The following is a 27,702-nucleotide window of genomic DNA, read 5'->3' on the forward strand; positions in this document are numbered from 1 at the left end:
CTACCCAGACGGCGTATAAGGTGTTGTTCCTCCAACCTGAGTGTGGCTTCATCTTTACAGTAGAGGAGGCCGTGGATAGACATATCAGAATGGGAATGGGACGTGGAATTAAAATGTGTGGCCACTGGAAGATCCTGCTTTCTCTGGCGGACAGAGCGCAGGTGTTCAGCAAAACGATCTCCCAGTCTGCGTCGGGTCTCGCCAATATATAGAAGGCCACATCGGGAGCATTGAATGCAGTAAATCACCCCTGCCGACTCACAGGTGAAGTGTCGCCTCACCTGGAAGGATTGTCTGGGGCCCTGAATGGTGGTAAGGGAGGAAGTGTAAGGGCATGTGTAGCACTTGTCCTGCTTACAAGGATAAGTGCCAGGAGGGAGATCGGTGGGGAGGGATGGGGAGGAGGAATGGATGAGGGAGTCGCGTAGGGAGCGATCCCTGCAGAAAGCAGGGGGGGAGGTGGTGGGAAAGATGTGCTTAGTGGTGGGATCCCATTGGAGTTTGCAGAAGTAACGGACAATTATATGTTGGACCTGGAGACTGGTGGGGTGTAGGTGAGGACAAGGGGAACCCTATTCCTAGTGGGGTGGCTGGAGGATGGAGTGACAGCAGATGTGCGTGAAATGGGGGAGATGTGTTTGAGAGTAGAGTTGATGGTGGAGGAAGGGAAGCCCGTTTCTTTAAAAAAGGAGGACATCTCCCTCATCCCGGAATGAAAAGCCTCATCCTGAGAGCAGATGCGGCGAAGACGGAGGAATTGCGAGAAAGGGATGGTATTTTTGCAAGAGACAGGGTGAGAAGAGGAATAGTCCAGATAGCTGTGAGAGTCAGTAGGCTTATAGTAGACATCAGTAGATAAGCTGTCTCCAGAGACAGAGACAGAAAGATCTAGAAAGGGGAGGGAGGTGTCGGAAATGGACCAGGTAAACTTGAGGGCAGGGTGAAAGTTGGAGGCAAAGTTAAATGAAGTCAATGAGCTCAGCATGCTTGCAGGAAGCAGCGCCAATGCAGTTGTCGATGTAGCGAAGGAAAAGTGGGGGACAGATAACAGAATAGGTTTGGAACATAGATTGTTCCACAAAGCCAACAAAAAGGCAGGCATAGCTTGGACCCATATGGGTACCCATGGCTACACCTTTAGTTTGGAGGAAGTGGGAGGAGCCAAAGGAGAAATTATTAAGAGTAAGGACTAATTCCACTAGACGGAGCAGAGTGGTGGTAGATGGGAACTGGTTAGGTCTGGAATCCAAAAAGAAGCGGAGAGCTTTGAGACCTTCCTGATGGGGGATGGAAGTATATAGGGACTGGACATCCATAGTGAAAATAAAGCAGTGGGGACCAGGGAACTTAAAATCATCGAAAAGTTTCAGAGCGTGAGAAGTGTCACAAGCATAGGTAGGAAGGGATTGAACAAGGGGGGAAAAAACAGTGTCGAGGTATGCAGAAATGAATTTGGTGGGGCAGGAGCAAGCTGAGACAACAGGTCTACCAGGACAGGCAGGTTTGTGGATCTTGCCTCCTCCAATGGGAACCCACCACTAAGCACATCTTTCCCTCCCCACCTCTCTCTGCTTTCCACAGGGAACGCTCCCTATGCGACTCCCTCATCCGTTCGTCCCCACCATCCCTCCCCACCGATCTCCCTCCTGGCACTTATCCTTGTAAGCGGAACAAGTGCTACACATACCCTTACACTTCCTCCCTTACTACCATTCAGGGCCCCAGACAGTCCTTCCAGGTGAGGCGACACTTCACCTGTGAGTTGGCAGAGGTGATATACTACGTCCGGTGCTCTGGATGTGGCCTTCTATATATTGGCGAGACCTGACGCAGACTAGGAGATCTTCTCGCTGAACACCTACGCTCTGTCCACCAGAGAAAGCAGGATCTTCCAGTGGCCACACATTTTAATTCCACGTCCCATTCCCATTCTGATATGTCTATCCACAGCCTCCTCTACTGTAAAGATGAAGCCACACTCAGGTTGGAGGAACAACACCTTATATTCCGTCTGGGTAGTCTCTAACCTAATGGCATGAACATTCACTTCTCAAACTTCCGCTAATACCCCACCTCCCCCTCGTGCCCCATCCGTTATTTATTTATATATACACATTCTTTTTCTCTCTCCTTTTTCTCCCTCTGTCCCCCTCACTATACCCCTTGCCCATCCTCTTTTTTTCTCCTCTCCCCCTTTTCTTTCTCCCTGGGCCTCCTGTCCCATGATCCTCTCATATCCCTTTTGCCAATCACCTGTCCAGCTCTTGCCTCCATCCCTCCCCCTCCTGTCTTCTCCTATCATTTTGATCTCCCCTCCCCCCCACTTTCAAATCTCTTACTAGTTCTTCTTTCAGTTAGTCATAGCGAAGGGTCTCGGCCCAAAACATTGAGTGTGCCTCTTCCTAGAGATGCTGCCTGGCCTGCTGCGTTCACCAGCAACTTTTATGTGTGTTGCTTGAAATTCCAGCATCTGCAGATTTCCTCGTATTTGGGAAGGTAAAAAGTGTTTGGGAAAGGTGTGATGAGATAGCATTAGGATGATGTACTAGCTGCAGAAATGAAGGATGTCGTGGAGGTGGCATCTACTGAGTTGGTGTAGGTGGAAGTCAGAAATGGGAAGGGAGCAATTACTCTATTAGGAGTGTTCTTCAGTCATACCCACCACCACCACCACCCAACAGGGACATTAACAGGCAGATTATTAGGAAAATTTTGGAAAGGTCTAAAAATGACAGATTGTTTTCTTGGGTGACTTCAACTTCCCTCAATTTTATTGGCACCTCCTTAGTGCAAGAAGTTTAAATTATGCAGAATTTGTTAGGTGTGTCCAAGAAGGATTTCCAATACAATATCTGGATAAGCCAACTGGAGGAGAGGCCATACTGGATCTAATACTGGAGAATGAACATGGTCAGTTGACTGATCTCTCAATGAGCAAATATTACGGATATGTTGACCACAACTCCCCGACCTTTAGCATACCATTGGACAAGGAAAGGAACATACTGTATGGGCAAGTATTTAATTTTGAGAGAACTACTTATGATTGTATTAAGCAGGAACTTGGGAGCATAAATTGGGTTGGTTAGGGAGCACTTGTATGAGGTTCTGGATTGATTTGTCCCACCAAAGCAGAGTAAGCATGGAAAGAAGGAACCTTAGTTTCCAAGAAAGGTGAAACATTTAGTTAAGAGGAAAAAGGAAATATTAGTTTAGGGATAAAGGAGGAAAATTGTGCCCGGAGACAGAGAAGACAGGGGAGATCATTAATGAATACTTTGTTTCAGTGTTTATCAGGTAGGTACAGGGGCTTTATCAGCATAGAATAGGCTGATATGCTAGAGAATGTCAATGTCGAAGAGGCAGTGCTCGAACTTCTAAATTAGGATAGAAAACTCCCCAGGGCTACATGAAATATACCCAGGTAGATACAGTAAGTGAATAAAGACATTGAGGGTTAATAATGACCTTTCCATCCTTGCTGACCACGGGAGCAATACCAGGTGAATGAAAGATGGCAAATATTATTCGATTTTTGAAGAAAGGAAATAGGAATAATCCTGTGCAAACTAACGAAGAGTATTCTTACAGACAGGATTTATGAGCATTTGGCAAAGCATAATCTTACTCGGGATAGTCAGCATGGCTTTGTGAGGGGCAGGTCATGCCTCATGAGCCTGATTTGAGTTTTTTGAGGAGATGAAAAATCAAATTGGTGAGGGTAGAGTGGTGGTGTGGTGTATATGGATTTTAGCAAGCTGTTTGATTTGGTTCCCTATATAGTATCATCCAGAAAGTCACAATGTATGGGATCCATGGAAACTTGACTACGTGGATTTAGAATTGGCTTGCCCACAAAAGGCAGAGGGTGTTCGTACATGGAGAATATTCTACCTGGCGGTCGGTGACTGTCGTATTCCAGGGCAATCTGTTCTGGGATATTTTTTGTGATGTTTATAGCTGGGTTGGAAGAGGAGATAGAAGGGTTGGTTTGTTTGGGCATATTCTGGAGTAAGAGTACATAACAAATATTAACTTCAGCAACCAACCTTCAGATCTGAATATGGATTTCAGATTAACTTTGAAATGAAGCCCTGACCAGTAAATAGCATGAACAGGACTCAGACGACAACATTGTAGTAAATTGCAGACCAGTAAACAGATTCACCACTTTCTCACTAAAGAAATTCCTTCTCATCTCCATTCTCAAAGGACGCCTCTCTATTCTGAAGTTGTGCCCACTGGTCCTAGACTCCCCCACCCCAGGGACCCTCTTCTCCACATGCAGTCTATCAAGGCCTTTCACCATTCCATAGGTTTCAATTAGGTCACCTCCATTCTTCTGAATTCTATTGAATACAGTCCCAGAGCCATCAAAAGCTCTGCATGTGACTAGCTGTTAAATGCTGAAATCCAGTGTCAGCGCATCCTTTCTAAGATAAGGGGCCCAAAACCGCTAACAATACTCCAGCAACATTCAAATTCAAAATTCAAATTCAAATTTAACTGTCATTCAACCATACATGAACACAGCCTCTGCGGTCAAGACACAAAACATCCACAGCACATTCAAAACAGTGAGGAAAAAAATATAGTCACTCAAAAAAAAATTAATGTATATGTAGTCCAAGTCCCTAAGTGATATGTCCCATAAGTTGATGGTATGGTTCCCGGCAGTGCGCAGATGCATGCAATCCAGCCTGTTATTCCACCGATGGGACACTCGAGGGCAGTACCAATAGGAGAGGCCAGCCCCTATCCAAGCATGAATATACGCTACACCATCTCTGGAGCCTCCTTTCCTGGACTGCAGCAGCTGACAAGCCCGCAGCTTGACGCCTGGTTCTCGCTACAACCAAAGCCAAGCTGCTCCCTCACCATCTGTCGCGCCACCAAACAAGAGAAGCTGGCTTGTGGTATCTGACATAATTTAATGTCCAACAGGGTCTTGCGATTGCAAGAGAAACGTCGAAGGCAATCACCAACAGTTATACTGCACCTCACCTTCATGCACCAGCTCTGATGCCTTCGGTGCCTTTCTGTAGCAGGCGGCAACATGGTCTGCACCCAGTCCAGCACCTCTGCCAATGAGCACCACACTGATGGGTAGAATTGCAATACCCGAGATTCTTGGAGAAAATAAAACACCTTTGTTTGGCCTGTGAGATTCCGCTGTGTCTGAACATGCTGATACCTTACTGGAAGTCATAACACAATTCCATAATGCATGGGGAATAACGATGAAAGGATCATTTCCAGTAAATAATCAGGTCAAGAGTAGATATGATATGGGTAAAAGGGGCGGGTTATACCTTAATAAGCGGGGCACCAGCATTCTGGCAGGCAGGTTTGCCTCTGCAACACGGGTGTAGTAAATTGCAGGATACTTGGTAGTGTGGAGGAGCAGAGGGATCTCAGGGTACATGTCCACAGATCCCTGAAAGTTGCCTCACAGGTGGATAGGGTAGTTAAGAAAGCTTATGGGGTGTTAGCTTTCATAAGTTGAGGGATAGAGTTTAAGAGTCGCGATGTAATGATGCAGCTCTATAAAACTCTGGTTAGGCCACACTTGGGGTATTGTGTCCAGTTCTGGTCACCTCACTATAGGAAGGATGTGGAAGCATTGGAAAGGGTAGAGAGGAGATTTACCAGGATGCTGCCTGGTTTAGAAAGTATGCATTATGATCAGAGATTAAGGGAGCTAGGGCTTTACTCTTTGGAGAGAAGGAGGATGAGAGGAGACATGATAGAGGTGTACAAGATAATAAGAGGAATAGATAGAGTGGATAGCCAGCGCCTCTTCCCCAGGGCACCACTGCTCAATACAAGAAGACATGGCTTTAAGGTAAGGGGTGGGAAGTTCAAGGGGGATATTAGAAGAAGGTTTTTTACTCAGAGAGTTGTTGATGCGTGGAATGCACTGCCTGAGTCAGTGGTGGAGGCAGATACACTAGTGAAGTTTAAGAGACTACTAGACAGGTATATGGAGGAATCTAAGGCGGGGGCTTATATGGGAGGCAGGGTTTGAGGGTCGGCACAACATTGTGGGCCGAAGGGCCTGTACTGTGCTGTACTATTCTATGTTCTATGTTAAACTAAGTAGTGGGGGGGGGAGGGGACAAACTGGAAACATAAGGATGGAGATAAAGGGAAAGTGAGAATAAGAAAAGTTAAGAAAGACAGCAGAATCAAAAGAGCAGAAAGCTCAAAAAGGGATCGTACAGTATGGCCAAGTGAAATAGGAATTGATATGGGAGGTGAGGGGAGTAATGAATTAAAAGTATTATATATGAATGCATGGAGTATAAGAAATAAAGTGGATGAGCTTGAGGCACAGTTGGAAATTGGTAAGTATGATGTTGTGGGAATAACAGAGACATGGTTCAAGTGGACAGGGCCTGGGAAACGAATATTCAAGGGTATACGTCCTATTGAAAGGACAGACTGATGGGCAGAGGGGGTGGGGTGGCTCTGTTGGTGAGGAATGATATTCAGTCCCTTGCGAGGGGGGACATAGAATCAGGAGACGTAGAGTCAGTATGGATAGAACTGAGAAATTCTAAGTGTAGAAAAGTCCTAATGGGAGTTATCTACAGGCCCCCAAACAGTAGTCTGGATGTAGGGTGTAAGTTGAATCAAGAGTTAAGATTGGCATGTTGCAAAGTAATGCTACAGTTGTTATGGTGGATTTCAACATGCAGGTAGACTGGAGGAATCAGGTTGGTACTGGACTCCAAGAAAGGGAATTTGTGGAGTCCCTCTGAGATGGATTCTTAGAACAGCTTGTACTGGAACCTACCAGAGAGAACGCAGTTCTAGATTTAGTGTTGTGCAATGAACCGGATTTGATCAGGGACCTTGAGGTAAAGGAGCCATTAGGAGGTAGTGACCATAATGTGATAAATTTTAATCTACAATTTGAGAGGGAGAAGGGAAACTCGAAAGTGTCAGTATTACAGTTGAACAAAGGGAACTATGGTGCTATGAGGGAGGAGCTGGCCAAAGTTCAATGGAACAATACCCTAGCAGGGATGACAGTGGACCAGCAATGGCAAGTGTTTCTGGGAATAATGCGGAAGGTGCAGGATCAGTTCATTCCAAAGAGGAAGAAAGATCCTAAGGGGAGTAAGGGGAGGCCATGGCTGACAAGGGAAGTAATGGACAGTATAAAAATGAAAGAGAAGAAGTATAACATAACAAAGATGAGTGGGAAGCCGGAGGATTGGGAATCTTTTAAAGAGCAACAGAAGGTAACTAAAAAGGCAATACGTGGAGAAAAAATGAGGTACAAAGGTAAACTAGCTAAGAATATAAAGGAGGATAGTAAAAGCTTCTTTAGGTATGCAAAAAGGAAAAAAATAGTTAAGACCAAAATTGGGTCCTTGAAGACAGAAGCGGGTGAACTTATTATGGAGAACAAGGAAATAGCAGACGAGCTGAAAATAGCAGATGAGTTGAACAGGTACTTCGGATCTGTCTTCACTAGGGAAGACACAAACAATCTCCCAGATGTAAGAGTGGCCAAAAGACCTAGGGTAATGGATTAATTGAAGGAAATTTATATTAGGCAGGAAATGGTGTTGGATAGGCTGTTGGGTCAGAAGGCTGATAAGTCCCTGGGACCTGATGGTCTGCATCCCAGGGTACTTAAGGAGGTGGCTTTAGAAATTGTGGACGTATTGGTAATTATTTTCCAATGTTCTATAGATTCAGGATCAGTTCCTGTGGATGAAGAGGGTGGTTAATGTTGTCCCTCTCTTCAAGAAAGGAGGAAGAAAGAAAACAGGGAATTATAGACCGGATAGCCTGACGTCGGTGGTGGGAAAGATGTTGGAGTCAATTGTAAAAGATGAAATTACGACACATCTGGATAGTAGTAACAGGATTGGTCCGAATCAGCATGGATTTACGAAGGGGAAATCGTGCTTGACTAATCTTCTGGAATTTTTTGAGGATGTAACTATGAAAATGGACAAGGGAGAGCCAGTGGATGTAGTGTACCTGGACTTTCAGAAAGCCTTTGATAAAGTCCCACATAGGAGATTAGTGGGCAAAATTAGGGCACATGGTATTGGAGACAGAGTTCTGACATGGATTGAAAATTGGCTGGCTGACAGAAAACAAAGAGTAGCGATTAACGGGTCCCTTTCAGAATGGCAGGTGGTGACCAGTGGGGTACCGCAGGGTTCAGTGCTGGAACGGCAGCTGTTTACAATATATATTAATGATTTAGATGAGGGAATTAAAAGTAACATTTGCAAATTTGCCGATGACACAAAGCTGGGTAGCAGTGTGAAATGTGAGGAGGATGTTATGAGACTGCAGGGTGACTTGGACGGGCTGGGTGAGTGGGCAGATGCATGGCAGATGCAGTTTAATGTGGATAAATGTGAGGTTATCCACTTTGGTGGAAAGAACGGGAAGGCAGATTATTATCTAAATGGAAACAAGTTAGGAAAAGGGGAAGCACAATGAGATCTAGGTGTTCTCGTACATCAATCACGGAAAGCAAGCATGCAAGTACAGCAGGCAGTGAAGAAAGCTAATGGCATGCTGGCCTTCATAACAAGGGGAATTGATTATAAGAGCAAAGAGGTCTTTCTGCAGCTGTACAGGGCCCTGGTGAGACCACACCTGGAGTACTGTGTGCAGTTTTGGTCTCCAAATTTGAGGAAGGACATTCTTGCTATTGAGGGAGTGCAGCATAGGTTCACAAGATTAATTCCCACGATGGCGGGACTGTCATATGTTGAAAGATTGGAGCGACTGGGCTTGTATACTCTGGAATTTAGAAGGCTGAGAGGAGATCTTATTGAAGCATATAAGATTATTAAGGGATTGGACACGCTGCAGGCAGGAAGCATGTTCCCGCTGATGGATGAGTCCAGAACCAGAGGCCACCATTTAAGAATAAGGGGTAGGCCATTTAGAACAGAGTTCAGGAAAAACTTTTTCACCCAGAGAGTGGTGGATATATGGAACACACTGCCCCAGAAGGCAGTGGAGGCCAAGTCTCTGGATGCTTTCAAGAAAGAGATGGATAGAGCTCTTAAAGCCAAACAACAAAGAGCATGCAGTCAACCGGTTCACATCTTTACAACGAACCCTGAAAAGGAAACCTGAGACCAGTTACAGAGGTCGTTCTACTTCTACCTAAAGACTGATCTAGAGACTAAAGTTCTATACCATGTTTATAGTGACCTTACAAAGGTCAGGCGGGGAGTGTGTTGCCCTTAAGGCGTTTATTTGACTTTGTTGGATCTACGTTTTAAATGATTTGTTTGTAACTATTTTCTAGTTAAAGTTATAAGTTGATAACTATATTACAGTATAACAAAGGTAAATTCATTGTCTATGGTATATCGCGGCATGCGATGACGTCACCTCTGGTTTCGCCGCGTCTTGTTTCGGGAAGGTGTGAACGTGGGTGCCACGCGTGCGGCATGATCGTGAAGAGCTCCGTTTCTACGCACAAAGAAACATTATAGAAACAACGCCGTATGTTCATAAGAATGTATTTGAAGTAAAAATATTAACGCGGTTTCTGTTAAGGAAGCGGCGGTTGCGGCGGCATGCGTGCCGGCTTTTCAATTTCAAACGCGGGGTCGATAGCGGTTTGACGTGACCCCCTCGCGCGCTGCTCGCGGCGGCTGGAGACTCTCGCTAAAAGAAGAGAGTGCGCCTGGTTTCCAGAATGAAACAGATGCTGTATATGTTTGCATTTTTTTTTTACCAACAGTTTTCACCATACGATGTTAATGTGGAAGAGTGAACAGTAAATGGTTAACCTTACTACGACTCTGTCTTCATTGGCTCCGGTTTAACTTGGTGTTTAGTCAGAGTTTCAACACACTGCACGAGAACACTACACTATGGAACTGATTATTTCAGTTTTTCTATATCTTCTACTTATTCTAAGTTGTTAAGCTAAGTAGTTATGGCGCCCAATGACGACTCCTTCAATGGCAACGGCTTGCATCTTCAAAAACAGCCCTATATCCATCTTTAATATCCCTATTTTTCCCTTTCAGGGAAACTGGAGTTACACGCTGACTATGGTTCTTTTCGGGAATGGGACCCGCTCTCGGGGTTCCACAATCGGCCGTTATTCGGCATGCCGAAGTCTCGGCCTAAGATTTCGGCACGGATTCAGAAGCCTAGGATCTCGAGTAACTGGAGACAGGCGAATCAAGGGTCGGTGTCGCTACAGGAGATCTGTATGTCGTTGGGAGTGTCGGAACATCTACTTTGTTTCTGGGGACCCAGGATCCTTGCGATCTCCAGACACAGAGCTCAGAAAAAGCGACGTAACAGATTTTTAACATGGTACTCCAGCGAGTTGTTTAGTATCTCTCCTACTCGTTGGAAAATGGAATGGAGTCACCTCCTTCTCGCTAATTAGGAGAGAGAAAGCCTGCAGCATATTGAATTATTGGGTGAACAATGTAGTCTTTGGGGGTAACTGCAAGTCTGTGTCTTCGCTATTGCTTTGCTCAGGCTTAGAAACATAGAAACATAGAAAATAGGTGCAGGAGTAGGCCATTCGGCCCTTTGAGCCTGCACCGCCATTTATTATGATCATGGCTGATCATCCAACTCAGAACCCTGCACCAGCCTTCCCTCCATACCCCCTGATCCCTTTAGCCACAAGGGCCATATCTAACTCCCTCTTAAATATAGCCAATGAACTGGCCTCAACTGTTTCCTGTGGCAGAGAATTCCACAGATTCACCACTCTCTGTGTGAAGAAGTTTTTCCTAATCTCGATCCTAAAAGGCTTCCCCTTTATCCTCAAACTGTGACCCCTTGTTCTGGACTTCCCCAACATCGGGAACAATCTTCCTGCATCTAGCCTGTCCAATCCCTTTAGGATTTTATACGTTTCAATCACATCCCCCCGCAATCTTCTAAATTCCAACGAGTACAAGCCCAGTTCATCCAGTCTTTCTTCATATGAAAGTCCTGCCATCCCAGGAATCAATCTGGTGAATCTTCTTTGTACTCCCTCTATGGCAAGGATGTCTTTCCTCAGATTAGGGGACCAAAACTGCACACAATACTCCAGGTGTGGTCTCACCAAGGCCTTGTACAACTGCAGTAGTACCTCCCTGCTCCTGTACTCGAATCCTCTTGCTATGAATGCCAGCATACCATTCGCCTTTTTCACCGCCTGCTGTACCTGCATGCCCACTTTCAATGACCGGTGTATAATGACACCCAGGTCTCGCTGCACCTCCCCTTTTCCTAATCGGCCACCATTCAGATAATAATCTGTTTTCCTATTTTTGCCACCAAAATGGATAACTTCACATTTATCCACATTAAATTGCATCTGCCATGAATTTGCCCACTCACCCAACCTATCCAAGTCACCCTGCATCCTCTTAGCATCCTCCTCACAGCTAACACTGCCGCCCAGCTTCGTGTCATCCACAAATTTGGAGATGCTGCATTTAATTCCTTCATCCAAGTCATTAATATATATTGTAAACAACTGGGGTCCCAGCACTGAGCCTTGCAGTACCCCACTAGTCACTGCCTGCCATTCTGAAAAGGTCCCGTTTATTCCCACTCTTTGCTTCCTGTCTGCTAACCAATTCTCTATCCACATCAATACCTTACCCCCACTACCGTGTGCTTTAAGTTTGCACACTAATCTCCTGTGTGGGACCTTGTCAAAAGCCTTTTGAAAATCCAAATATACCACATCCACTGGTTCTCCCCTATCCACTCTACTAGTTACATCCTCAAAAAATTCTGAGATTCGACAGACATGATTTTCCTTTCACAAATCCAAGCTGACTTTGTCCGATGATTTCACTGCTTTCCAAATGTGCTGTTATCACATCTTTGATAACTGACTCCAGCAGTTTCCGCACCACTGACGTTAGGCTAACTGGACTATAATTCCCTGGTTTCTCTCTCCCTCCTTTTTTAAAAAGTGGGGTTACATTAGCCACCCTCCAATCCTCAGGAACTAGTCCAGAATCTAACGAGTTTTGAAAAATTATCACTAATGCATCCACTATTTCTTGGGCTACTTCCTTAAGCACTCTGAGATGCAGACCATCTGGCCCTGGGGATTTATCTGCCTTTAATCCCTTCAATTTACCCAACACCACTTCCCTACTAACATGTATTTCGCTCAGTTCCTCCATCTCACTGGACCCTTTGTCCCCTACTATTTCTGGAAGATTATTTATGTCCTCCTTAGTGAAGACAGAACCAAAGTAATTATTCAATTGGTCTGCCATGTCCTTGCTCCCCATAATCAATTCACCTGTTTCTGTCTGTAGGGGACCTACATTTGTCTTTACCAGTCTTTTCCTTTTTACATATCTATAAAAGCTTTTTTTACAGTCAGTTTTCTCTCATAATCTTTTTTCCCCTTCCTAATTAAGCCCTTTGCCCTCCTCTGCTGAACTCTGAATTTCTCCCAGTCCTCAGGTGATCCAATTTTTCTGGCTAATTTGTATGCTTCTTCTTTGGAATTGATACTATCCCTAATTTCTCTTGTCAGCCACGGGTGCACTACCTTCCTTGATTTATTCTTTTGCCAAACTGGGATGAACAATTGTTGTAGTTTATCCATGCAATCCTTAAATGCTTGCCATTGCATATCCACCGTCAATCCTTTAAGTGTTATTTGCCAGTCTATCTTAGCTAATTCACGTCTCATACCTTCAAAGTTACCCCTCTTTAAGTTCAGAACCTTTGTTTCTGAATTAACTATGTCACTCTCCATCTTAATGAAGAATTCCACCATATTATGGTCACTCTTACCCAAGGGGCCTCTCACGACAAGATTGCTAATTAACCCTTCCTCACTGCTCAAAACCCAGTCTAGAATAGCCTGCTCTCTAGTTGGTTCCCCGACATGTTGGTTCAAAAAACCATCCCGCATACATTCCAAGAAATCCTCTTCTTCAGCACCGTTACCAATTTGGTTCACCCAATCTACATGTAGATTGAAGTCACCCATTATAACTGCTGTTCTTTTATTGCACGCATTTCTAATTTCCTGTTTAATACCATCCCCGACCTCACTACTACTGTGAGGTGGCCTGTACACAACTCCCACCAGTGTTTTCTGCCCCTTAGTGTTATGCAGCTCTACCCATATCGATTCCATAGCTTGAGTGCTGGTAGCGGGTGCGCTTTATCTTTGCTGGTGGGGGGAGGGGGGATTGTTGCTCGCTGCCACTTACACGTGGGAGGGGGGAGCTGGGGGTGGTCTTTGAGGTTTTTATGTTTATCTGTCATTCATTTTTTGGGGCACTCCTCTGTTTTCGTAGATGGTTGTAAAGAAAAAGCATTTCAGGATGTATATTGTATACATTTCTCTGAAATTAAATGAACCTTTGAACCTTTGAATATGTTTCTGAAAATGTTGGAGGCTGTGACTTACAGTTTGGAGTTCGATTGATGATCTAGTGCTCTTTTGTCTCAGGAAAAATTCCAGGAGGGATAAAAGGATAGTGTTTTGCTGTCTCCAGGAAAATATTTCAGGAAGGAAATGCAAGCATGAGCTGCCTAGGGAAGCTCAGAAACTTGGAGGGGGGGCATGGGGCCAGAATTGGCTCAATTTGTCACTGATTAAAGCACTTAGGAAGATTGAAACATTGAAGCGAAGTGGTCGAGTGGTTGCTCTCCGTGGAAGGCTGCTCTGTTGTGTTTGAGCAGTCACTCTTCTCGGAAAGCCGCTGTGTTCAGGTGGTTGTGCTCTCCTCGATGCTGTCAGATGATGTTACGAAATTCTGAGATTCATGTGATTATTGGTGTGAACTGTAGTTAAGCTGACTGGACTTCATATTGTTTTCAGGAAGTTCTGTCCCTTTCTTACTTTGCCTGCTCCCATGAGCCTTGAGAATTGTAATAAACTGGTCATTTTCTGGCTTGGTTATGTGACTAGTAAAGCCTCTATATTGGAATCCAGCTTTTCATGAGGGAATCAAATGCAATGTATCCAAGTTTGCAAAAGATACAGAGCGGCTGGCAGTATTAATTACGAAGAAAATGCCCAGAGGTTTTGTGATTATCGATGGCAAACTGAACTGGTGAGGACAAGAAAGGTGTAATATAATGTGGAAAATTGTAGCTCATCCACTCAAAATGTCCACAATGGGTGCCAGTTAGATTATGAGAACACTCAGTCCTCTTTTTATTGTCATTTAGAAATGCATACATGCATTAAGAAATGATACAATGTTTATCCGGAGTGATATCACAGAAAACAGGACAAACCAAAGACTAACACTGACAGAACCACATAATTATAACATATAGTTACAGCAGTGCAAAGCAATGCCATGATAGCAGGCGGCAAAAGGCAGAAACTCCCTGCCATAAACCTCCAGGCACCGTCAACTTGCTGATGCCTTGGAAGCAGCCGACCACAGCCGACACTGAGTCCATCTGTCCAAAAACTTCAAGCTTCCGACCAGCCTCTCTGATACAGCCTCCCGAGTGCCATCCTCCACCAAGCACCTTTGACCTCACCCCGACCGCTGAAACACGCAAAGCCGAGGATTTTGGGGCGTTCAGCTCTGGAGATTCCGGTTACCACACATTAGCAGCGACAGCGAAGCGGGCATTTCAGAAGTTTTCCAGATGTTCCTCTGTGCTCTCACGTCTGTCTCCATCAAATCAGAATTGTGCACGGTCCCCTACTTGACAGATAACAGACATCTTTTTTTTTAGATTAGATTGTGAGGACACTCAGTCCTCTTTTTATTGGCTCTTCACTGAAACCTGGAGTGTTTGAACAGCAAAGATGCATACATCAGGGTGTCTTTATCAACCATAGCTCGGCATTCAATACTATCATCCGCTCAAAACTGATGAATAAGCTTCAAAGTCTTTGCCTCAATGCCTTCTTGTGCAATTGGATCTTGGATTTCTTCACTTGCAGACCCCAGTCAGTTTGGATTGGCAACAATGTCTCTTCCACAATCTCCATCAGCACAGGTACACCACAAGGCTGTGTGATTATCCCCCTGCTCTACTTGTCTTATACTTATGACTGTGAGGCTAAGCATAGCTTCAATGGTTTGCTGACACCACCACTGTCCTTGGCTATTTCAAAGGTGGCGATGAAGCAGCATTTTTGTAATGAGTTCTTCAGGCCTGTGCAGGTCATTGGATATCATTGAGCTCTGAGGTTTTTAGAGTGTCTGAATTGGTTCATAGTTATTTAATGACAGTCATTAATCGTTTAGACTTCCTTGTGCTTTTCTTCAGTGACTCACGCTTTGTAATGAGATCTTCTGGTGCCTTCTGTTTAAGCTTGTTAAGGCTCAGGGATTCTGTGTTACTATTATTATTTAAATGGACATCTAATTAGCACTAATCACAGGGTCCAAGTTATGAGAATATTACTTCTCATGGTCTTGCTCAGCTGAGCCACAGATGTCCTTTTGGAATTATTATGAATAAACTCTCATTGCTGTCTCTACATCAGAGTCTGTCTGTCCCCTGCACTTGGGTTCCAATATTGCCAGCACACATTGTGTCTACATAGGAGGCAGACTGAAAATCTGGCTGAGTGCTGCCACAACAACCTCTCACTCAATGTCAGCAAGACCAAGCAATTGATTATTGACTTCAGGAGGAGAAAACGAGATGTCCATGAGCTGGGGGATCAGAGGTGAGCTGAGGGATCAGAGGTGGAGATGATTAACAACTTTCAATTCCTCTGTGTTATCATTTCAAAGGATTTGACTGGTCCCAGCACGTGAGTGCCATTACGAAGAAGGCACGGCAGCACCTCCACTTCCTTAAAGGTTTGCCAAGATTTGCCATGCCATCTAAAATTGTGACAAACTGTTATAGATGTGTGGTGGAGTGTGCATTGATTGGTTGCATCATGGCTTAACCTGGAAACTCCAATGCCCTTGAATGGAAAATCCTACAAAAAGTAGTGGATAGGGCCAAGTCCATCACGAGTAAACCCCTCTCCATTATTGAGCACATCAACATGGGGTGCTGTTGTAGGAAAGCAGCATCATCAAGGACCTCACATTCAGTCCATGTTCTTTTCTCGCAAACAACAGGAATTCTGCAGATGCTGGAAATTTAGGCAACACACATCAAAGTTGCTGGTGAACGCAGCAGGCCAGGCAGCATCATCGACAGCAACTTTGATGTGTGTTCCATGCTGTTTTCTCGCTGCTGCCATCAGGAAGAAGGTACAGGAGTCTCAGGAGCGAGACCACCAGATTCATGGATAGTTATTACCCCTCAACAATCAGCCTCTTGAACCGAGGGTATAACCTTACTCATCCCATCACTGAACTGTTCCCATAATCTATGGACTCATTTTCAAGGACTCTTCATCTCATGTTCTTGATATTTATCGCTTATTTATTTTTTATTATTTTGTTTGTATTTTTCTTTTTTTGTTATTTCCACAGTTTGGTGTCCTTTGCATATTGATTGTTTGCTTGTCCTTTTAGGTGTGGCCTTTGTGTTTCTTGAATTTACTGTGCATGCCTGCAGAAAATGAATCTCAGGATTGTATGTGGTGACATATATGTACTTTGATAATAAATTCACTTTGAACTTTGGTAAAAATAGTGTTTTTTTTAAATTCTGAGAAGTTGAAAGACAATGCTGTTCAGAAAGCCCTGGGTTGTCTTTGTACATGATTTATTGAAAGTTAAGATGGAGGTAATGAAAGCAAATGATAATCCTTCTTAATATATACTTCTAAAGAAGCATTTGTCTATACCCAATATATTTAAGTAAACAATTCAAATTAAACTTTTGAAACTGTATCTAGACACCCTCTGTTGTCTTTGTGCCTCTATTGCAAAATAATTTGAGTATTAGAGATATCTTGCTTTAACCATACAGAGCCCTGGTAAGACTGGACATTAAATATTGTGTACAGGTACGCTTTCCCCACTTACAGTATGACATACATATTTGCAATAGAAGGATTGATCCTAAATAGGACCAGTTACTAAATACCGTAAATGCAGATCCAAGTCATCTACAAGACATACTGTACTGCTTAGCTACTCTAACAAGAACTCCCAAATTTGTGACTTCTACCACTGAGCTTAAGAGCAACAAGATGATGGGACCATTAATACTTGAATGGTTCTTCAAGTCACACATCATCTTGATTTGGAGATATTGTATATCACTATTCCTTCATTGTTGCTTGGTCTAAGACCTACACCAAGTATCCATGTATACTATCGACCTTCCTTGCCTCCTTCTCAAAAGTTATAATTGTTGGTCCTTGACAAATCAATATTTCAAAAGTTCAATTCAATAGTTCCATTTATTATCAGAGTAATGTATACAATATATAACCTGAAATCCTTGCTCTTTGCAGACATGCCCCAAAGAATGAGAGACAGTAAAAACATTTGAATCCCAAAGCTCCGCCACTCTCCCCCCAGCACAAGAAGCAGCAAAGCAGTTACTTCAACAAAAAAAAGCTTCAGCTCCCTCCACCCACCAAGCAAACAATAGCAAGGCCCCCAGTAAAGACTCTGATCTGCCGTACAACAAAAACTAATCATTCACCCCGACAATTTGAAATAAAGGGGCAGAGAGGTGTCATCCTTTCACAGTGAGGGAGATATAAACAAAATAACTTGCTGATTTGCGATGCTGAAGTCTGCTGTGTCTTTTTTTTTTACTGAGTTCTCCGATTTGAGAATCAGCAAAAACTCTCCCCCACCAATATAAGAGAGATAGAGATAGAGATACAGATAGAGATAGATAGATAGAGAGAGACAGAAACAGAAAGAGAGAGGGAGAGGGGGAGAGAAGGGGAGAGAGGGGGGAGGGAGGGGAAGCGGCACGGGGGGAGAGGGGAGAGAGGAGGAGAGAGCGAGAAAGAGGGAGGGAGAGAGAGGGAGGCAGAGAGACGGAGAAAGGGAGAGGGGAGGAGAGAGGGGGGGAGGGAGGGGGAGGGGCAAGAGGGGAGGGGGGGAGAGAGAGAGAATGATTCGCTGAGCACAGAGCCATCGACAACTGATTGGCTTTTACCGATGTTCTGTTTTCACCCACGGCGCTTCATTCAGTGGTACCGGCATAGAGTCAGATCATCCACAGGGCCGTGATCGGTTGCATCTTTGGGATATCCAAAAGTGGCCAGTTGGAGGTCTCACCATGGCAAAGAACCAAACTGAAGACTGAGTGTAAATCTAGGTCAGAATCTCCAACAGAACTTCATCCACCTTGAAAAGGAAAACAAGAGACATTAAAGGTAGAAATTAAACTGTTTCTGCAGATGAGCTCAAAGGAGTTGCTGCTAAGTGCCATCAACTCACCTTTGATTAAGCTGTACCTTTCAAAGAGTCATAGAAAACTACAGCTAAAAAACAGGCCCTTTGCCGGTCCATACTAAAACCATTTAAACTGCCTACATAAACCTCCATACCCCTACCATCCATGTACCTATCCAGACTTCGCTTAAATGTTGAAATCGAGCTCACGTACACCACTTGTGCTAGCAGCTCATTCCACACTCTCATGACTCTCTGAGTGAAGAAGTTTCCGCTCATGTTCCCCTTGAACTTTTCACCTTTCACCCTTAACTCACGACCTCTGGTTGTAGTTCTGCATAAACTCAGTGGAAAAGCCTCCTTGTATTTACCCATCTATACCCTCATAATTTTGTACACCTCTATCAAATCTCCTCTCAATCTTTTATGTTCTAAAAGGATGCAGTCCTCAACTATTCAATCTTTCCTTATTACTCAGGTCCTCCAGACCTGGTAACATCCTTGAAAATTTTCTCTGTACTCTTTCAACCTTATTTACATCTTTCCTGTAGGTAGGTGGCCAAAACTATTCACAATGCTCCTGATTAGGCCTCACCAACATTTTATACAACTTTAACATAACACCCCATCTCCTGTGCTCAGTACTTTGATAATGGCCAAAGTTCCATAAACTTTCTTTACAACTTTATCTACCTGTGACACCACTTACAATGAATTATGGACCCATATTCCCAGATCCTGCTATTCTACCACATTCCTCAGTGCCCTACCATTCACAGTGTAAGGCCTACTCTGGTTGGTCCTACCAAAATGCAACACCTTGCACTTGTTTGCATTAAATTCCTTCTGCCATTTTTCAGCCCAATTTTCTAGCTGGTTCAGATCTCACTGTAAGCCATGATACCATTCCTCACTGTCCACTACATCTCTAATCTTGGTGTCATATGGAAATTTGCTGATCCAGTTAACTACATTATCATCCAGATTGTTGATACAGATGACAAAACAACAAAAGATCCAGCTCTGATCACTGCACATCTCCACTAGTTACAGGCCTCCAGTCAGAGAGGCAACTATCTACTACTACCCTCTGGTTTCTCCCACAACTCAATGTCCAATCCAATTTACTATCTCATCTTGAATGCCGAGCGACTGAACCTTCTTTACCAACCTCCAATGTGGGACTTTGTCAAATGCCTTGCTAAAGTTTATGTAAACAACATCCATTGCCTTGACTTCATCCAACTTTCCTGGTAACTGCCTCGAAAAACTCTATAAGATTGGATCCAGAGTGGGAGGAGCTAAAGTTGGCGCCAGAGGTATTTGCAGACCTGGCCAACATCTTCCAGTTCTGACATGAAACAGTTAAGTTTCTTCTCTTTTAGTGTCTCCTTTTCCCTTTATAAGGTGGCTGGAGTTCTGTCAGACTTCATGATCTACAGCTGTGCTCAAACTGAGGTTCTTCATGGTGGTGGGTTCTTGCTCTCAGAACTCACTGAGCGGCCGGTGTTTCAGGATCTCCAGGTGTGGCTTGGATGGGCCCTTAAATCAGGGGAACTTGAATAAGTGACTCAGCAGATTGTCACAATAAAACAGTGAGCTGTTGGTCTCTCTGTCATCTGTTGCAGGAGCAATACCTCTCTCTCCCACATTAGTAAGAGAGAGAGCCTGTTTGAGATGTTGAAGTGTTGGGAGGGACAGTGGCTTTTGATGGACTCTGGATCATGATCTTTGGGGACTTTACATGCCAGGTGGTGGGGGTTGATACTTTTGCTGGAGCTGGGGGTGAAAAGTTGATGCTTTTACTGTTTGTTGTGCATGGGAGGGGGAAGGGTGACTTTGGGGTTCTAATGTTTTCTGTCATTTATTCTTTGGGGTTATTTTCTTCTGTTTCATAGAAATCTGTGAAGAGTAAGTATTTCAGGTTGTATACTATATACATTCTCTGATATTAAATTGAACCATGACCTACCATGCATAAAAGCATGTTGACTATCCTTAATCGGACCTTGTCTAACCAAATACTTATTTACCTAGTCCCTCAGAACACTTTTCGATAGCTTTCCCACAACTGATGTCAGACTCACTGGCCTATAATTTCCTGGTTTATGTTTAGAGACTTTTTAAAAGAGCAGAACAACATTGGCCATCCTCCAATCCTCTGGTTCCTCGCCTGTTGCTAAGGATGATTCAAATATCTCTGTGAGGGCCCCAACAATTTATGCTCTTGCCTCCCTTAGGGTACAAGGGACCACCTTGCCATGCCCTGGGGGTTTATCTACGTGATTTGCCTCAGGACAGCAAATATCTCCTCCTCTGTAATCTCTATAAGGTCCATGAATTTGACAATGCTTTGCCTCACTTCCAAAGACTACGTGTCCATCTCCTGAGAAAATATGATGCAAAAAAATTATTTAAGATCTCCCCCATTTCTTTTTGCTCCACAAATTGATTACCATTGTTATCTTCCAGAGGACTATTTTTATCCCTTGCAATCCTTTCGCTCTTAATATATCTATAGTACCCCTTCGAATTTTCCTTTGCCTTGTCTGCTAGGCCAACCACATGCCTTCTTTTAGCTCTCCTGAGTTCTTTTTTAACTGTTCTCTTGCATTTCTGATACTCCATAATCACCTCATTTGTTCCTACCTGTCTATACCAGCTAAGACATATTCCATTGTTTTATTAACAAGGGCCTCAGTATCTCTTGAAAACCAAGGTTCCCTGCACTTGTTATCTTTACCTTTTATACTGACAGAAACGTAGAAACATAGAAAACCTACAGCACAATACAGGCCCTTCGGCCCACAAAGTTGTGCCGAATATGTCCCTACCTTAGAAATTACTAGGCTTACCTATAGCCCTCTATATTTCTAAGCACCAGGTACCTATTCAAAAATCTCTTAAAAGACCCTATCGTATCTGCCTCCACCACTGTTGCCATCAGCCCATTCCACACACTCACCACTCTCTGAGTAAAAAACCTATCCCTGACATCTCCTCTGTACCTACCCCCCAGCACCTTAAACCTGTGTCCTCTTGTGGCAACCATTTCAGCCCTGGGTAAAAGCCTCTGAGTATCCATACAATCAATGCCTGACATCATCTTATACATCTCTATCAGATCACCTCTCATCCTCCATCGCTCCAAGGAGAAAAGGCCGAGTTCACTCAACCTGTTCTCATAAGGCATGTTCCCCAATCCAGGCAACATCCTTGTAAATCTCCTCTGCACCTTTTCTATGGCTTCCAGATCCTTCCTGTAGTGAAGAGACTAGAACTGAGCACAGTACTCCGAGTGGGGTCTGACCAGCGTCCTATATAGATGCAACATTACCTCTTGGCTCCTAAATTCAATTCCAGGATTGATGAATGCCAATACACCGTATGCCTTCTTAACCACAGAGTCAACCTGCGCAGCTGCTTTGATCGTCCTATGGACTTGGACCCCAAAATCCCTCTGATCCTCCACACTGCCAAGAGCCTAACCATTAATATTATATTCTGCCTTAATATTTGATCTACCAAAATGAACCACTTCACACTTATCTGGGTTGAATTCCAGATCTGCCACTTATTAGCCCAGTTTTGCATCCTATCAATGTCTCACTGTAACCTCTGGCAGCCCTCCACACTATCCACAACACCTCCAGCCTTTGTGTCATCAGCAAACTTACTAACCCATCCCTCCACTTCCTTATCCAGGTCATTTATAAAAATCACGAAGAGTGAGGCTCCCAGAACAGATCACTGAGGTACTCCACTGGTCACCGACCTCCATACAGAATATGACCAGTCTACAACCACTCTTTGCCTTCAGTGGGCAAGGCAGTTTTGGATCCACAAAGCAATGTCCTCTTGGATCCCATGCCTCCTTACTTTCTCAATAAGCCTTGCATGGGGTACCTTATCAAATGCCTTGCTGAAATCCATATACACCACATCTAATGATCTTCCTTCATCAATCTGTTTAGTCACATCCTCAAAAAATTCAAACAGGCACGTAAGGCATGACCTGCCTTTGACAAAGCCATGCTGACTACTCCTAATCATATTATACCTCTCCAAATGTTCATAAATCCTGCCTGTCAGGATCTTCTCCATCAACTTACCAACCACTGAGGTAAGACTCACTGGTATATAATTTCTTGGGCTATCTCTATTCCCTTTCTTGAATAAAGGAACAACATCCGCAACCCTCCAATCCTCCGGAACCTCTCCCATCCCCATTGATGATGCAAAGATCATTTCCAGAGACTCAGCAATCTCCTCCCTCGCTTCCCACATTAGCTTGGGATGTTTCTCATCCAGTCCCAGCGACTTATCCAACTTGATGCTTTCCAAAAGCTCCAGCACATCCTCTTTCTTAATATCTACATGCTCAAGCTTTTCCGTCTGCTGCAAGTCATCACTACAATCACCAAGATCCTTTTCCACAGTGAATACTGAAGTAAAGTATTCATTAAGTACCTCTGCTATTTCCTCCGGTTCCATACACACTTTCCCACTGTCATACTTGATAGGTTCCATTCTTTCACGGCTTATCCTCTTGCTCTTCACATACTTGTAGAATGCCTTGGGGTTTTCCTTAATCCTGCTCACCAATGCCTTCTCATGGCCCCTTCTGGCTCTCCTAATTTCTTTCTTAAACTCCTTCCTATTAGCCTTATAATCTTCTAGACTTCTAACATTACCCAGCTTGCTGAACCTTTTGTAAGCTTTTCTTTTCTTCTTGACTAGATTTATTATGGTCTTTGTACACCAGGGTTCCTGTACCCTACCATAACTTCCCTGTCTCATTAGAACGTACCTATGCAGAACTCCACACAAATATCCCCTGAACATTTGCCACACTTCTTCTGTACTTTTCCCTGAGAACATCTGTTTCCAATTTAAGCTTCCAATTTCCTGCCTGATAGCCTCATAATTCCCCTTACTCCAGTTAAACTCTTTTCTAACTTGTCTGTTCCTATCTCTCTCCAATGCTATGGTAAAGGAGATAGAATTATGATCACTATCTCCAAAATGCTTTCCCCCTGAGAGATCTGACTCTTGACCAGGTTCATTTCCCAATACCAAATCAAGTACAGCCTCTCCTCTTGTAGGCTTATCCACATATTGTATCAAGAAACCTTCCTGAACACACCTAACAAACTCCATCCCATCTAAACCCTTTGCTCTAGTGAGATGCCAATCGATATTTGGGAAATTAAAACCTCCCATCACGACAGCTCTGTTATTATTACAGCTTTCCAGAACCTGTTTCCCTATCTGCTCCTTGATATCCCTGTTGCTATTGGGCATCCTATAAAAAACACCCAGTAAAGTTATTGACCCCTTCCTGTTCCTAACCTCTACCCACAGAGACTCCGTAGACAACCCTCCATGACATCCACGTTTTCTGCAGCCGTGACACTATCTCTGATCAACAGTGCCTCCCTCCCTGTCCTTTCTGAAACATCTAAAACCCGGCGCTTGAAGTAACCATTCCTGTCCCTGAGCCATCTAAGTCTCTGTAATTGTTATCACATCATACCTCCAAGTACTGATCTATGCTCTAAGCTCATCTGCTTTGTTCACAACACTCCTTGCGTTAAAATAGACACTTATCAAACCTTCTGTTTGAGCACAACCCGTCTCTATCACCTGCCTATCCTCCTTGTCGCACTGTTCTCAAGCTTTCTCTATTTGTGAGCCAACCTCCTCTTCCCCAGTCTCTTGAGTTCGGTTCCCACCCCCTAACAATTCTAGTTTATACTCTCCCCAATAGCCTTAGCAAACCTCCCCACCAGGATATTGGTCCCCCTGGGATTCAAGTGCAACCCGTCATTTTTGTACAGGTCACACCTGCCCCAAAAGAGGTCCCAATGATCCAGAAATCTGAATCCCTGCCCCCTGCTCCAATCCCTCAGCCACGCATTTATCTTCCACCTCATTCTACTCCTATTCAGACAGTCGCGTGGCACAGGCAGTAATCCCGAGATTACTACCTTTGCGGTCCTGCTTCTGAACTTCCTCCTTAACTCCCTGTACTCTTTTTTCAGACCCTCTTCCCTTTCCCTACCTATGTCATTGGTACCAATATGTACCACGACCTCTGGCTGTTCTCCCTCCCACTGCAGGATATCTTGGACGCGATCTGAAACATCCCAGACGCTGGCACCTGGTAGGTAAACTACCGTCTGAGTTTCTTTCCTGCTTCCACAGAATCACCTGTCTGACCCCCTAACTATGTAGTCCCCTATCACTACTGCCATCCTCTTCCTTTCCCTACCCTTCTGAGCCACAGTGCCAGACTCTGTGCCAGAGGCATGGCCATTGTCGCTTCCCCCAGGTGGGCTGTCCCCCCCAACAGTACTCAAACAGGAGTACTTACTGTCAAGGGGTAGAGCCACAGGGGTACTCTCTAGTATCTGACTCTTGTCCTTCCCCCTCCTGACTGTGACCCACTTGCCTGTCTCCTATGGCCCCGGTGTGACCACCTGCCTATAACTCCTTTCTGTCACCTCCTCACTCTCCCTGACCAGGCGATGGTCATGGAGCTGCATCTCCAGTTCCCTAACTCGGTCCCTTAGGCAGTGGACCCCAACCTCTGGGCCGCAGACCGATACCTTGCCGCGAAGAATTCAGCAGTGCAGCGGTAGCCGGGATGCACCCAGCACATCTTTAAGAAAAAAGCTGAAATAAACAAGCTAATTAATTAGTTGCCACCAGCACACAAATGTCGGCCCAGATCAGAGGCGACACAACTGTCTCTTAGGGACCTCTAAATGTGCCAATGGTGCCTGGGCATTATGGTAAATTTCTGCCCGCTGGCCCTCCATACAGGCTGAAGTCCAATCATGCACATCCTTTCTAAGGCCATGGCACACAAACTTTAATGCAAGCAGTTTCTGTGAGGCCTTCTGGTCCAGATGTGACAGGCCAAAAGCAGTCCGTCTCCAGTTTGCAGGCACTATTGGGCAAGGTTATCTGGTTGAAACATTGCAGAGAAAAGAAACCTTGGCTTCACCAAACTTAATGTCAGCCAACCACAGGCCTGTGACTGCTGTTCAGTAAGCCTGGACTTCTGGGTCAATAGATTGTTCTGCTGCCATGCCGGCATAGTCAACCCTATGTGTATGGCCTCAATGGCTGGCCGTGAGAGGCATCAGCCATGGCATTATTCATTATTTTTTCCCTTGATATGTTGTATATCACTTGTGAACTCTGGTGTGTAGGCCCTCTAGAAGTAAACGACGATGGCAGACAGCAAGAGAGAGAGACCAAAAAGCTAACAGTCAGACATGCTGTGCTTCCTTTCGGGAGGTACAGAGCTGCCGGCTAAAGAAGGCAAGGGACTACCACATGCCTCCAACCAACTATTTTGGCACAGCACCACAGCATAGTCTGAAGCATCAGTAGTAATGGCTATAGGTGCATTACGGTGTGGGTGTACTGGTAGGGTCATGTTGGAAAGAGTTTGCTTCATATCATCAAATGCCCAGTCATGTCCGCTGACCAGTCTAGCACATGATTATGGGTATTGCCTTTAAGCACACGATACAGGGGCAGCATTAATTCAGCAGCTCATGGAATGAAGCCGTGATAAAAATTTACCATACCTAAAAACTCCTGTAGTTCTTAGTAGTGTGGGGTGGTGGGAAATCCATAATAGTGGCTACTTTTGATGGGAAGGGATTTGAACCCTCTGTGGTGATGCGATGGCCTAGAAAGTCAATGGCTGACAACCCAAACTGGCAATTAGCGGCATAAATAATGAATCCCTGTTCAGATTTGGACATCCAGGTAAACAAAAAGAAAATCTGGGTCTTTCAATACAGAGTCCATCAGCCGTGGCAAATCCTGTGCTGCATTTTTTCAGCGCAAACGGTACATGCAGATACTCAAAGAGGCCAAACAGGGTTTTCACAGCAGTTTTGGGAATGTCCTCTGAGCCCACACGCACCTGATAGTAGCCTCCGACTAGATTGATTTTGGAAAAAATGAACTTTCTGGCTAAACTTGCCAGAAAGTTCTGAATCTGTGAGATGGGATACCGATCGGGAGTGGTGGCCTCATTAAGGCATCGATAATCGTCACATTGGCAACAACCATCACAGTTATGGAGCATATGGTGGGACTACTCCACTAGTATACAATGGCAACTCTATCCATGTTGGCAAAATCAGCCTTCGCGGTGGTCAGCTTTTCTGGGTCCAGTCTACGTGCACGGGCATGGACTGGAACCAGAAAAAAACCCAGAACATGGGCTTAGGGAGGCTTGAATTCACCCAGCAGTCGAGTAAGTTCACTTACAGTGGTGCAGGTGTTTGATAGAATCATTGTGGGGAATTAACTGGAGGAGCAGGGTAACAACCCAAAATTCTTGACATCCAGAAGCCAGCAATTCTTAAGATCAACTAACAGTCTTTGGGCATACAGGCAATATGCACTAAGCAGAGGTTTAGCCACTTTAGCCAGGACAAATTTGCATGTATAATATTGCCCACTGAAGCAGAGCATCACCCATTGTGTCCCAAAAGTCTGGATCCTGCTTCCATTGGTGACCTTCACCGTGGTTTTGTAGCTGTTTGCCTTCTCATCAAAACACACTCAATTGAGCACTGGTGACACAGAGGAAGTGTCACCCTGAAAGGGTATCCATAATGAACAGCAGACGACCCTGGCAGCTGGAATCTATGATATTCACAGGCCTCTGATGTCCCCATGTGCTGTCACTGTTGAAGCTGCAAGACAGTCGGCACTTCCTAGCATTTGCACCAAAGCGAGCACGGTAAAAACACAGGCTCGGCATTGCCTGTTTCTCGGCTGCAGGTGTCCTTATGTGGGGGCCTTGCTACCAGGCTTATTGAAATAGAGAAATCAGGAGGAATGATGCACTACTGCCCAGCTGAGTGTAGACTATCAGCCATTTTAGCAAGTGCCTATACTCCTTCACAGGTGCATTAGCAAGGGCTATGCAAACCTGATCAGGCAATTGCTGTATGAAGAGTTCTTTAAAATAAAACAAGGATGGTGCTTTCCCAGCAGAGACAGTATGTGGTCCATTAGCTCTGATGGCTTGGCATCGCTGAGGCCAGGCAAAGAAAGCAAATGTTTGGCATGCTCAGACTCTAATGGTGCAAAAGTCTGTAAAAGATGAGTTTTCAGCAATCAGTATTTATTGTGTTCAGCAGCTGTTCTAATAGACTCACCACTCTCACAGCTGTGGAACTTCTGAGTAATGCTACACATCGTGGAATTTGGTAACCAAGCTCAGCTCCGGCTAGTGCACATAACTTAAAATCAGAATACGCCGTTAATGATCAGTGGAATGAGGCCCTGGCTAGTGTGAAATTCACTGTGGAGTCTCAGCAATTTGTCACATGATGGACGATGATTGTTAAACACCAAACTGTAGTTCCTGGTACAGGGTGTAGAGGCAGAGAACTACTCACTATTCACAGAAGGCCCT

General features: G+C 44.5%; 1 protein-coding gene across 1 annotated transcript in view; it reads left to right on the forward strand.

The window, feature by feature from the left end:
* The window catches only part of LOC140194086 (adhesion G-protein coupled receptor F1-like), a 218,012-nt gene that overhangs the window by 52,440 nt on the left and 137,870 nt on the right, over window positions 1–27,702 (forward strand). The window lies entirely within an intron of this gene.

The sequence above is a fragment of the Mobula birostris genome, chromosome 2 (genome assembly GCF_030028105.1).
Source record: "Mobula birostris isolate sMobBir1 chromosome 2, sMobBir1.hap1, whole genome shotgun sequence".
Lineage (NCBI taxonomy): Eukaryota > Metazoa > Chordata > Chondrichthyes > Myliobatiformes > Myliobatidae > Mobula > Mobula birostris.